We start from the raw sequence: 12,195 nt of genomic DNA, 5'->3' as shown, positions 1-12,195 counted from the left end.
ACTAACCAGAGTATGCATAAGACCGAATCTTGACATGAAGTCATATAATTTAGCTATAACTGCATTCGAAGTTGTATTGTTCAAAAAATACACTTCTACCCATTTAGAATAGGCGTCTACGATAACTAAGTACGACTTATTATTTACCGGTCCGAGTATATCTGTGTGTATTCTGTAGAAAACCTGCTGAGGGTAGGGCCACACAGCCAACGGCGCACGGGGAGGTGTAGGCCGGAGCTGGGAACATACAAGGCAACTCCCAATAGTACTTTCAATTGCCTTATCTATGCCTGGGAACCATAACCTACTCCGTGCTTCCGCTTTGCACTTTACGATACCTAAATGTGATTTATGAAGTTCAGCTAATATTTTTGTCTGCAATCTTGTCGGTATCACTATTATATGGCCTCGCATAAGACATCCGTTCTCAACTGAAAGTTGGTTCCTACATAAAAAATAAGGCCGTATATCTGAATCAGACACTTTCCTAGGCCACCCGTCTTGAACATATTTTATCACTTTCCTTAAAGTTACGTCACTAATACATTCCTCACGCAATGTGTTGAATGTGACCGGCAATGTATCATCAACGACGAAGTTAATATATGAAGCCCGATCGTCAATAAACTCTGCCCCTGCGCCGGTTTCGTGGCCCGACTGCGAGCCGGTGCATGAGTCATCGGGTAGGGTTGCGCGGGAGAGGTAGTCAGCGCTGTTATCAGCACTACGTATGTATTCTATTTTATAATTATAAGCACTTAGAAACATAGCGTAGCGTTGTAATCTGTTTGCTGACACCTCTGGAATTCCTTTGTATGGACCGAATATTGATATTAGGGGCTTATGATCAGTGCGCAAAACAAAAGGAATCGTCCTGCCATATAAATATTGATGAAAACGACGGACTCCGAAAATGATTGACGTGGCCTCTTTCTGTAGTTGGGAATAACGTTTTTCGGCTGCATTTAACGTTCGAGAAGCATAAGACACTGGACGTTCGACGCCATCAGCATCAATAAGTGATAAAATAGCCCCAAGGCCGTACGGGGATGCATCCGTGGTCAAAATTATGGTCGCGTTTGGATTAAAGTGGGCCAACAGCTGATCTGAACTTAAATGTTTTTTTATGGCCATAAAGGCGTTGTTATGTTCAGTATTCCAAACCCATTTACTCCCCTTCTGTAACAGTTGGTATAACGGACTAAGTAGTGACGATGCACCGGGTACGAAATTTCTATAGTAGTTTACTAAGCCTAGAAATGACTGTAAGCTGGCAACATTAGTCGGGGTAGGCGCATTTACAATAGCATCAACTTTTTTGGGTGACTTTTTCAAGCCGTGTTTGTTTATAGTGTATCCTAAATATTCTAACTCGTCCTTGAAAAAGTCACACTTAGCTTTTTGTAAAGTTAGACCGGCATCCTGCAGTCTTTGCAGTACTGCCCACAACCTCGTTAAATGCTCCTCCCTGTCAGCTCCTGTCACCAACACGTCGTCTAACATACATAAAACTCCGTCCATACCTGCCAGCACGCACTCCATAACGCGCTGGAAAATAGCCGGCGCGCTTGCTAAACCATATACTAATCTGGTATATAGAAATAGCCCTTTGTGCGTGTTGATACAAGTGAGTTTTTGAGATTCATTATCAAGAACGCACTGCGCGTACGCTTGTGAGAGATCTAGTTTACTAAATTGCTGTCCGCCATGCAATTTGGTAAACAATTATTGTGCAGTGGGTAACGGGTACTGTTCAACTAACAGCTGTTTATTAATTGAGACAGAATAATCTGCACAGAGCCGTAAAGAGCCATCGCGTTTTAATATCGGCACTACCGGCGACGCGTACTCCGAGTACTCGACCGGTTTTAATATACCTACTCGTACTAATCGCTCTAATTCGTTTTCAACTTTTTGGCGCAAAGCGAAGGCCATTGGGCGCGCTTTAAAAAATATGGGCTTTGAGTCACTTTTTAAAAATAATTTTATTTTATATTTATTGAAAGTGCCTAGTTCGTCAGAAAAAACAGCGGGATATTGTTTTTGTAATATATCTAAAAAAGTATTTGACGATTCGCAAAAATTAACGGGTGTGGTAATTTCTAAACCGTAGTGAGCCATAAAGTCCCTACCTAAAATTGGTGGGCCACCGTTACGGATGACATGAACGTCAAATGTATGAGGTTTGCCCCAAAAAGAGAAAAGTAACGGGGCGATGCCGACGCAACAAATATTACCGCCTATATAAGTATGTAACCGCTTATTGGGTTGGGATAACGGCACCTGTTTGAAATATTGTAAATGCACCTGTTCTGAAATTGCGGTAACAGCTGAGCTGCAGTCATATTGAAACTTCATTCTTATCCCGTTTACGTCAATTATTTCTGTCATTGGTTCACCATTAACAGTACGAATATTAAGTAACTCACCGTCATCGCCGTTCTCACCGACACTCTCGTTTCCCACATAATTAATTTTTTTGCACATCCTATTCAGATGACCCTTTTTGTTACACTTCCTGCAAGTATAGTTAGCGAACCGACACTGCTCTGTGGTGTGATTTTTAAAACCACATACCGCGCACTTCACTTTAGCATTAGCACTAACACTAGGTTTTGTAGCGATCTTGAACAGTTGATCAGGTGACGACGAGGCCTGGGCCGGGGTAGCTCCTGCGCGTGCGCTGCGCACGCTCTCCGCCAACTCCACCGCTTTCGCCAAGGTCACGTTGCCAGGTTCTAAGGCGAACAGCTTCTCTCGCTCCTTTCCAGATAGCATTCCCATTATAAAACGGTCCCGTAATGCTTCCTCGAGATTTGTAAAGCTGCAATGCTCCGTCAGTCCACGCAATCTTGCAGCCCATTCCGTGTAACTCTCACCCTCCTTTTGCACCGCTGAATAAAATTTAAATCTTTCACCAAAAATACAGCGTTTTGGAGAAAAGTGAGTATCCAAAATTTTGAGAATATCTTCATACGGCAAATCATGTAATAATTTAGGCAAGGCTAAATCTGCCGCTAACTTGTAGGTAGCCTCGCCGAGTGCGCTCAACAATATCGCGCGCCGCTTCACTCCTGTAGTGTCGGCTTCCTTGGTTATATCGTTCGCGATAAACCATTGCGATAACCGATGTTTATACACCTGCCACGTTCCCGTATTATGATCAAAACTTGTTAAAATTCCAAAATGAGACATTATACTTTTCACTTTTTTAAAACGCGGGTAGATTCGTCGCCACTGTTCGGTATGTGACAGGGGACGAGTGAAACTAACGGCGGCTGATATCACACTACCTTTATTCAGTAAAGTGTTAACTTAAGTACGGGGTCGAGGCACCGAACCCACTATAGCTATGTATACATATACAACAAATATATCAAAAAAATTTTCGAACGCGGGACTTGTATCTTTGTATTTGGGGATATTATTAAAAGACAGGAAAAGTAATTTCAGTATTTTGTAAAATTCATCCCCTAACAGGGTTAAAAAGGGGTTGAAAGTTTCAATCCATTACAAATCCGAGTAGACACACATTTCTTATTGCCTCCCAGGCCTGAAATGCTTAGAATTACTCAAGGAACATATGTGATGAAGCTCATAGCTTAATAAAAAATTTTTGGGTCAACTTTATAACTGCTTCCGCTATAATTACTAGTACAGCTAAAAGTTTTAAAAATATTAATTTTTAATATTTTTATTCATCAATGCTAAGTACAGATAACCTAATATACTTTTTGTACCCTTTTTCTGCAAATAAATTATTTCTATTTCTACAAAATATATAAATAGGTATTAGACGTAATAATGCCCTAGAGAAATGATCGATAAAAACTATACTACGTCCTTCCTCGGGCCTCAAACTAGGTATATCCATACCATTTATTATATTTTCATCTAATTCGCTTCAGTTCTTTAAGAGTTAAGTGGTAACTGCAGACAGATAGACAGACAGGATTGTTTTCGCATTTATAATATAGGGATAATTGTAAATAAACGTTTGTATACTTAAATATTATTTAGTAAGTAATATACAGGGTGATTCATGAGACGTGAGCAGGACTAAATAATCCTGCACACTCAGTAACTGATAATTGATTGATCACTGTCGTATTTAGGTGAAAGAACCACACCTTTTCCTATTTTTTAACTTTTTGGCGAGGGAAAATTTAATTCTCTGCAATCATGGTCACCCTACAAGACCTAATTAATAAACATAAAACCTCTGTAACCGTAATGACAGCATTGATTACGAAGAAAACAAACTGTCAAACTTGAGTGACATACGAGTTTTCAAAAGTAAACAGACCGTGATGACATTCAATTTGACACAGAATATCGGTAGTTTAGTAATATATTTGTAGGGTGACCATGCATGTCGTAAATAAATTAATAACTTTTTTTTCAACACGACTTGAAAATTAACGTTAACCTCACTAATACTAATACGAAACAGTTGCTTATAATTTACGAAATGCGCAGTGTTAGTCCTGCTCACGACTCCTGAATCACCCTGTATATCCAGTTCACGCTTCATAGATATTTTAACATAGTTTTTTCTCGCTTTATCTATAAATTTGAACTCTGGTGATTTATAATATGAATATAAAAACACTTACAAAACAATAAAAAATACATATAAACACATTATAAAAAAACCTAACCTAGGGTGCCGCCAGCAGCGGGGCAGGGCTCAAGCTGCCGGTGGTCAGGGCCGCAGAGAGAGGAACCGGCGTACTATCCGCGCCATGTCCAAGATCACCGCCTTCTGCATCTGACCCTTGATCCAACCACCTAGCGAGAGTCTCTCATAATAATTATTCTTAACCCATATCTGCTTAACCTCCATGTCATTCCTTCAACCTTTATTCATTAACCGTTCACATGAAAATCAAGCACATTATATAAAACCCCCATTCAAAGGACTTTTATAAATAAAATCTGAAAGCAATATACATTAACAACGAGCACCCTTATCCGTTCCCAATAAACATATAAATAAACCTTTAAATTTCCTTCGAAACCCTTCCAAGCGTATACTGAGGCATGAGGTACCCTTTGAAAAGACTTAAGAATACATAGAGTATACAATCTTAAGCCCTTTTCCTCGAGTATTCCTTAAGCAAACTCAAAAGAAGAAAAGTCTTAAGATTTCATGGAATGTATACAATCTTAAGACCTTTTTCTCGGGAAGTCGTTGGACAAACCCGTGCGATTTCGGAAGTCGTTGATTTATCGCTTCGCGTATCGCGGTAATGACATCCTGATATCTGCGGTATTATCCTGTGACCACAGATAGCTCATATAGGTACCTATAGATGGAACGTGTTAGGTGTTCACAATGCGTTGACGAATTCATACTTTTTTAGAGCTTCACCAGTTTCAGTGGCATCTTGATTTTTTTACCCCCGACGCAAAAAAGGGGTGTTATTATGTTTGACGCCAATCGGCTCGATTCAGGAAATGTATTAGAGACTCACTAGATATGAAATAGTAAAGATATGTGACGGTTCTCTGCAAAAGGTACCTTATGGCGGCTGGCGCCGCGATTCGGGAAATGAATTAGATATTCACTAGATATGAAATAGTGAAGATATTATCTTTACTATATCGTTTCTAGTTAATCCCTAATTCATTTCTCGAATCGCGCCGAATGTCGTAGCTCTCAAATGAATGCACCGATTTCGATGCGATTTTTTTACATGAAAGCGATTTTCCTTGCGGTGGTTCTTAGCTATTGATAAAGATCAATCCAGTAGTTTGAAGAGTATTATCCCATTTATAAAATGATGTATCTACCTAAAGCATTTTTGTGTGTAGGGGATTTTTACTTTTTTTTATTGATTTAATTAAAAACTTCAATTGGTACAATACCGCGCGAAGTATTAAACAAACGTTAAAAAAAAACTCCACGATGAATACACAATGCAAAGTCTTTAGGAGGCCGTCGATTACCCCAATACATCAACATCCTAAAATCTTCAAGAAATCTTGTCTCTTATAGGTGACGCCGGCAAGGAACGAATAAGGAATATTACGAGTATACACGGTGTAACATGAGGAAACCAAATAATTTTAACCACGCATTTCTGAGGTCAAAAGAAGTAAAAAATGTAATATGAGCTTAGGTCAATTTCGCCAAAAAAAAATTTTTTTTGGTTTATTTTTAATTTTTTTGAATGTATTTGTACATAAAAAATAAATGTTATTCGTAAACTTGTCACTTAAAATTGATTTTTACATTTTTTTTTCGTAGAACCTACTTTTTGCAAAGTGTTACTTGTCACTTTTTGACATCAGTCAATAAGGATATTTAGACTACGTCCCATAGCAGCAACATCACCATCAAAAAGGCCTTTTACACTATGTAACAATAAAAACTTGTTTTTTTTTAAATTAATAATATCTCTGAAACTAGGCGAAGTTCAAAAAAAAGTTTATAGGACATTTGTGTCTCTAAATATGATCAGGAAAACGCTGTTAAAATTATTCGGTTTACTCATGTTACACCGTGTATATTAATATCTGAAAATGTGTCGTACAAGGCACAAGTATTAAAAATGATTAAGATTGTTTTTGAGGGTTGGAAAAGATGTTTGCTCCGAGGGACGCTTGAAAGGGAAATTATAAGGTATTCTCTGGTATTATGTTGGATTCTCTTTGATGTTTTAAGTTATAACCATTTGTGACGTTATATGAAAAGGTACCTTATTGGCGATGGCGCTTACGCCATTATTAACGATGCTCCGATATAAATGCAATGCCGCGCGACGCTGTGCGGCGTAAGCGCCATCGATAATAAGGTCCCTTTTCATAGATAATGCCCCATTTGATTATGAAGTATCTAAATTGACCAAGCGATAGGCTCCCGGCTCGATTCTGAAAATGAGTTAGATCTCTACTAGACCTCAACAAGTTACGATATGGATAATTTAAAGATATTTGTAAGATGGATATGTCAAATTTGACGTTTCCGCGATTCTGGAGGTCCTCTTGAACGATTTCGACAAGTTATGACACTTATGACTTAGATATCCAAGTCACATCTAGTCGATATCTAATGTAAATCTAGTTGATCTCTATATCGTCTCTAGATCTTGTGATTATCTCGTTTCCCGAATACGCGTGTCCGTTTCGGATTGGGTAAAACTGCTTTCGTGCGTCTGTTCAGCTGTTCTTTTCTACTGGTCGCATTTTTTACTGATTGCCGTGAAATTTGTTAAACAGATTCACATAATGTAGATTTTTTCGGAACTTATCTAAGAAATGTGGTAATATTTGCCTGTCGCTTTTCGATGAAGGAAAACATCATGAGGAAATCAGGCTATGATAAGGCCTAGTTCACCCTATAGTTGGAAGGTCAGATGGCAGTAGCTTTCGTAAAATCTAGTGCCTACGCCATTCTTGCGTTTAAGTAATTGAAAAAAAAGGTACCTATAAATATCATGGTCGTATTTACAATCTTTTTTCTTTAGATTAGATTGTTTTGTATACTATTAAAATATTTAAAATTGATCTTAGTTTGTATGTAATTATTCAATATTAATAAAAGCTAAGTTTCTGGTGCGAGTTAGACTTTCACAATTCTATTTTCTAATTTAAATAAGTGTTCCGTAAACAAAGTTTTGTACGGAACACTAAAAAGTACATCTGAAATTCACCGTGACATTAAAAAAAAAGATGTCTAGACAAGAGCAAATTACTTAGATTCAAAATTAATGAATTAGCACTTTAAAATGTCGGTATAATTGAATGCTTTAGCAATTTCTCATTATCTTTTTATTCTCAGTTATTATTTTGTCTGTAGAGTTAGAGTAAAATTAAGGGAACGAATTAATTATTTATTAATAAGTAGGTAAAATATTAGGTTATATAATCATCATCATCTCAGCCTATATACGTCCCACTGCTGGGCACAGGCCTCCTCTCGAGCGTGAGAGGGCTTGGGCTATAGTCCCCACGCTAGCCCAATGCGGATTGGGGACTTCACATACACCTTTGAGTTCTTCGCAGATGTATGCAGGTTTCCTCACGATGTTTTCCTTCACCGAAAAGCGACTGGTAAATATGAAATGGGCTCATGGTCTACGGAGGTACATTTAAAACACAGATAAGTAGAATACTCAATATCCAACTTAGAATAATTAAGACCTTAGTACATAACAAAATCAGAAAGAAATGTAATAAACAATATGATACACTTTTTAAAAAATGTAATATACTTCCGGTGCAGGAAAAGTTTAAATTTCTCCTAGCGGTCAACCAATATAGCTGTTCAAAGTTCAAAACAACCAAAGTGTACCCTCGTTCTCTAAGAACCTTATCGCTAACACGAAAAAAATATGTTGAACCGCGGGCCAATAACTATTACGGTAAACGGACGAGGGAGTACCTAATACCGAGAATCTATAATGTAATCCCATCTGAAGACGACTGTAGTAGCATATTGTCCTTTAGAAATAAACTAAAAGTGTTTTTATTAGACAATTACACAAAAACAGATTAACGTGGTGTTAACTTGTTTTTTGTTTTAAGTTACTTCATTTAATTATCGACGTAATGTTCTGGATAACAAGATTCGGATTAAATAAGTCTGTATGAACCTATAATGCTTACTTTACCTATAATGCTATAAAGTGCAACATAGGTACCTGATACCAGTTCCTATTGGTTAAATTTCTTTAGAATAAACATATTATTATATAATATAGCATAGTACTAGATATAAGATTGTATTTAAGTATGTTACCTGTTAACAAATATTCCATCGGCGTCACAGTTATCTGACCAGTTTTGAACTTTGTTGCAAGGAGATAAAGCCTAACGACTGCTCGGGTAACTGTACTGCCGATAGTACCTACTTATACCTTACACAGTAGATTAAGGAAGATTGTTGAGTGCTACCGTTCGCCAACAAACTGTCATGCAGTTTGGCGAAAAAATATGTGTAATGGATTACTGTGTATTTTTTATTGAGTAAATAAATTAAAAAAAAAAAAAAAAAAAATATTTCGTACATAAGTTCCGAAAAACTCATTGGTACGAGCCGGGGTTTGAACCCGCGACCTCCGGATTGAAAGTCGCACGCTCTTACCGCTAGGCCACCAGCGCTAGCGTAGGTTATATAATGTTGATGAATATTATATTTTTGCACTATATGTGTCTAAAGTGCATTGGGACAACATCAGAATCGAAATATTAAAAAAACAAAACCGGGCAAGTGCGAGTCGGACTCGCGCACGAAGGGTTCCGTACCATAATGCAAAAAAAGGCAAAAAAAAACGGTCACCCATCCAAGTACTGCTTAACTTCGGTCAAAAATCACGTTTGTTGTATGGGAGCCCCACTTAAATCTTTATTTTATTCTGTTTTTAGTATTTGTTGTTATAGCGGCGACAGAAATACATCATCTGTGAAAATTTCAACTGTCTAGCTATCACGGTTCGTGAGATACTGCCTGGTGACAGACGGACGGATGGACGGACGGACGGACAGACGGACGGACGGACGGACGGACGGACAGCAGAGTCTTAGTATTTAATAGGGTCCCGTTTTACCCTTTAGGTACGGAACCCTAAAAAACATCTTAATGAGAAACAAAAGTGAATATATAATTAATAGGATTTTACGGGCTTATAAATTACTCGGTACCTAGTGACCCTGCCTACTGCCTATTAAGCTAACGCTCCCGGGTTCGAATCCCGGTAGGGGGTATTGTTTGTAGGTTTTTAAATAACACATTTTGTTCCTTAAAATCAAGCCGTATTGAGCTTAATGTCAAAAAATATTTATTTGTTAATAAGTGAAGCGTCCCACCGCTGGAGTGACGAAGCCCAAAAAGACCTGGGCTATAACCGCGAAAATCTAAGTTCGCAAATTGCGGGCATGTTACTCTGTCGCTCTAATTACGCCTTCATTGGAGTAAAAGAGAAAGATCCCCGCAATTTGCGAATTTTAGTTTTCGCGGTAGCCCATCCTGTCCGCCCTCAGAATACCCAACTGGCGTGAAGTGACCCCGAATAGGGCAGAGTGGCGCTCTCTTTTGTCACAGGCCAGGATCCTTTTTGGGTCACTGAGCCAGTGATGTATGTATGTATGTGAAAAATACTGATACAAATTTAGAAAATAATTACAGAGGTTTGACGTTAAATTCATGTCAATGACCACACAGACAATTAAATGTGACGTTATCTATGAAAAGGGACCTTTTTGTCGATGGCCCTTACGCCGTTATTAACGATACTCCGATATAAATACAATGCCACGCAACATTGTGCGGCGTAAGCGCCATCGACAATAAGGTCCCTTTTCATAGATAATGCCCCAAATAATGAAAAACAACGACGACGACGACACATTATTTATTAAATCCGTCACGCCTCTCTGCGTCACGACGAACAAAGGAAATGAGAAATTAGAGACGCCTCCTAACCTGTAGTTGGTAGTGACCATGCCTAAGAACCTCAACCGTCCCGGGTTCGAATCCCGGTAAGGAAGTTTTCTCCAATATGCTCGGAAATGTTCACCTTACTGTAGCAAAAATACTACGGGAAGTTCTTCGTTAATGTCAAACTCTAATTAAAAAACATCAAACTATCGCTGTCCTGTTCTAGCGGACGGGAAGTAAAAAAACACTACAGTAATAACTTATTACTGTAGTGTTTTTTACTTTTTAATAATAAAAAACGCAAACGGCCAATTATTATTGCCGCGAGCCGCTTCTACACGACCCGATCAGCTATCATTTCACGTGTATGATCGTGCGAATACTGCTTAATAAAATCAAAGATTATTTTTATATTTTTTTAAATCTCATCCGTGTTCATAAAGCTTATATAGTTTGTCAAAGGACTTTCTCATTTCAAACATAGACAAAGAGAATCATACTATCTTTGTCTTACACTAGTACTAGCACCCAAAAGAAAAGGATGGGTATAGTTTTCCTGGTTCTTACTGACTGAAAAGTTGCTTTGACCAACTATATTGCACAATTATATTGAATGAACGAATACTGAATGGCAGAATAAGTTTGTAACTTTAACTTTTAAAAATTAATTAAAGAGGGAAATTGTTTTTGACATTTTGGATGTGAAGGTTTGATTTGAGTGATGCTTGATGGTTAAATAATAATTATTTTAGCTTATTTCCTCGCATGTTTGGAGAAAAGCACTATATATGCCTCGGCAGGAATAGCAATTCGTGGATTCGTCTCCTTTGACGGACTCCGCTTCGCGTCGTCCGACAAAATCGAAACTCATCCACGAATTGCCCTTTCCCGGCCTCTGCAATAATGTACTATTATGTGTAAAATTCTCAATTTTTACAAGGGGTATGAAATACATAGTTTATTTTGAAGCCTTCTATGTAAGTATTTTTAAGTTAATTGTCCGAGCTTTAGCGTAGCTCTGCCTTCTATGTAAGTATTTTTAAGTTAATTTTATTGACCGAGATTTAGCGTAGCTTTCCGTATCAGCTTGAGCAAAAATGCTTTCGTATTTTTATTACGGATGTTCTCCTCTACAGGTCGCAATTCTCAAGCAAGTTAGAAGATTAATTTGTTTATTTTTTTGTCGATTCAGTTTTTGGAATTATTCAAAATGGCGGAGCCCTCATAGTTCACGAGTTCTACAGCTTCTAGAGCTACTAGTTTTATTTATGCATTAATTTTGTTCTTAGTACTAATACTTCAAGATTTTCTGTTACCTAACGTCTTTTATTTTTAGGAGGGTATCGACATCGAAAAGTATTTGACAATGAAATAACCTATTTGTCACAAGCCCTCTGCCTTCCTCTCAAGCTACATTAAACTTTATCACAATGCAATAAGATATAAAATACAATAGAATGTTTGTGAAGCTTTTAGTTACAAGACTGAAGAAATCGATCTTAAGCTCATCGGTCTTCCGGCAGTCACGGAAAGGTCACGGACACACTAAAATAAATAGCGGGGGGTGTCTGGCCGTGTCATGGATCACTCACTACGAGATGGAGCATATATACCTATACGGTCTAAATGGTCTAATTTATTTATTTAGAAAATTAAATCAGTCAACAAGGCCCGTATTACCTTACAGGCTAACATACATATGTATTTTATGCTTGTATACTCGTAAATCCTTTACAGTCTTCCTATTTCGGGCTCTATAATCCACGCATAAAGAATGAACCCCAGTTTTTTTATACTAAAATTATAAGATT

At 37.8% G+C, this 12,195-nt stretch overlaps 1 long non-coding RNA gene across 1 annotated transcript in view; it reads left to right on the top strand.

The window, feature by feature from the left end:
* LOC134675081 (uncharacterized) overlaps positions 1-12,195 on the top strand; it is a 159,553-nt gene that overhangs the window by 19,492 nt on the left and 127,866 nt on the right. The window lies entirely within an intron of this gene.

Source organism: Cydia fagiglandana, chromosome 21 (assembly GCF_963556715.1).
Source record: "Cydia fagiglandana chromosome 21, ilCydFagi1.1, whole genome shotgun sequence".
Taxonomy (NCBI): Eukaryota; Metazoa; Arthropoda; class Insecta; order Lepidoptera; family Tortricidae; genus Cydia; species Cydia fagiglandana.
Note: the sequence above shows the minus strand (reverse complement) of the source record. Positions and strands in the feature narration are given on the sequence as shown.